Source organism: Lynx rufus, unplaced genomic scaffold (assembly GCF_022079265.1).
Source record: "Lynx rufus isolate CCGP_SWC_20201006 ecotype Redwood Valley unplaced genomic scaffold, mLynRuf1.p SCAF_13, whole genome shotgun sequence".
NCBI lineage: Eukaryota > Metazoa > Chordata > Mammalia > Carnivora > Felidae > Lynx > Lynx rufus.
This window is the reverse complement of record NW_025814827.1, coordinates 14,883,104-14,885,085: the sequence shown is the minus strand read 5'-3', so window position 1 is coordinate 14,885,085 and position 1,982 is coordinate 14,883,104. Positions and strand designations below refer to the sequence as shown.

At 44.2% G+C, this 1,982-nt stretch overlaps 1 non-coding gene across 1 annotated transcript; it reads right to left on the bottom strand.

Annotated features, from left to right (window-relative positions):
- Positions 1-1,070: 1,070 nt before the first annotated feature.
- Positions 1,071-1,177, bottom strand: LOC124509073 (U6 spliceosomal RNA). The gene has a single exon (XR_006961411.1). It is a non-coding gene; the product is annotated as a U6 spliceosomal RNA (small nuclear RNA).
- Between the last annotated feature and the right edge of the window lie 805 nt (positions 1,178-1,982).

The following is a 1,982-nucleotide window of genomic DNA, read 5'->3' as shown; positions in this document are numbered from 1 at the left end:
CATCAGTCGATGGACATTTAGGCTCTTTCCATAATTTGGCTATTGTTGAGAGTGCTGCTATAAACATTGGGGTACAAGTGCCCCTATGCATCAGTACTCCTGTATCCCTTGGGTAAATTCCTAGCAGTGCTACTGCTGGGTCATAGGGTAGGTCTATTTTTAATTTTCTGAGGAACCTCCACACTGTTTTCCAGAGTGGCTGCACCAATTTGCACTCCCACCAACAGTGCAAGAGGGTTCCCGTTTCTCCACATCCTCGCCAGCATCTATAGTCTCCTGATTTGTTCATTTTGGCCTCTGACTAGCGTGAGGTGATATCTGAGTGTGGTTTTGATTTGTATTTCCCTGATGAGGAGCGACGTTGAGCATCTTTTCATGTGCCTGTTGGCCATCTGGATGTCTTCTTTAGAGAAGTGTCTATTCATGTTTTCTGCCCATTTCTTCACTGGATTATTTGTTTTTCGGGTGTGGAGTTTGGTGAGCTCTTTATAGATTTTGGATACTAACCCTTTGTCTGATAGGTCATTTGCAAATATCTTTTCCCATTCCGTTGGTTGCCTTTTAGTTTTGTTGGTTGTTTCCTTTGCTGTGCAGAAGCTTTTTATCTTCATAAGGTCCCAGTAGTTCATTTTTGCTTTTAATTCCCTTGCCTTTGGGCATGTGTCAAGTAAGAAATTGCTACGGCTGAGGTCAGAGAGGTCTTTTCCTGCTTTTTCCTCTAGGGTTTTGATGGTTTCCTGTCTCACATTCAGGTCCTTTATCCATTTTGAGTTTATTTTTGTGAATGGTGTGAGAAAGTGGTCTAGTTTCAATCTTCTGCATGTTGCTGTCCAGTACTCCCAGCACCATTTGTTAAAGAGACTGTCTTTTTTCCATTGGATGTTCTTTCCTGCTTTGTCAAAGATTAGTTGCCATGCTTTTGTGGGTCTAGTTCTGGGGTTTCTATTCTATTCCATTGGTCTATGTGTCTGTTTTTGTGCCAATACCATGCTGTCTTGATGATGACAGCTTTGTAGTAGAGGCTAAAGTCTGGGATTGTGATGCCTCCTGCTTTGGCCTTCTTCTTCAAAAAAAATATGGAACGCTTCACGAATTTGCATGTCATCCTTGCGCAGGGGCCATGCTAATCTTCTCTGTATCGTTCCAATTTTAGTATATGTGCTGCCGAAGCGAGCACTCTCACAGCCTTTTAAATGGAAGCCACAGGATCTGAAACACCAATTTCTCCATAGCCTAGACCTTTGCTTCTACAGAATATGGAGTATTAGAGCTGGAAGACATCTGGGGGGTCAACTTTAGGCCAACTCTTACTTAAAAAATTTTTTTAATGTTTTTCTTTTATTTTTCAGAGAGAGACAGAGTGCAAGTGGGGGAGGGGCAGAGAGAGAGTGAGACACAGAATCCAAAGCAGGCTCCAGGCTCTGAGCTGTCAGCGCAGAGCCCCACACAGGGCTTGAACTCACAGACTGTGTGATCGTGACCTGAGACAAAGTCAGATGCCCAACTGACAAGCCACCCAGGTGCCTCAGGCCAACTCTTATTTAAATGAATTATTTCCCTTGGGAGCTCTGAAGAAGGATAACTCAGATATTGGTACTTTTAGCCCTGTCCTGGAATATCAGCCTTAAGGGAAGCCCCACAGGTTCTCATCACAAGCATGCAACCCATTCTACTAATTACCACCCCAGAAAAAATAATTACATTGTGCCCTAATTCACCATACAAATGCCTACTTTCCCTCAAGACTGCAACTCCACAGGGCAGGGAGGTTTCCTGCACAGCAATTCTCCTCCCCCCCCCCCCCACCTCCCCTTTGGCCATCTAGATTCCAGCGTTCCTTCTCTACTTCTTTTCTTTTGCAAAAATCTCTGCTTCTCACTCCCTCCACCTTATTAATCAGACAAGACCCCAGCTTCTGGTGAACTCTACCTTCTCCTTCTCTGAGCTTGTACCCGGGCTGCTGAATGTGGATAGAAAAATGC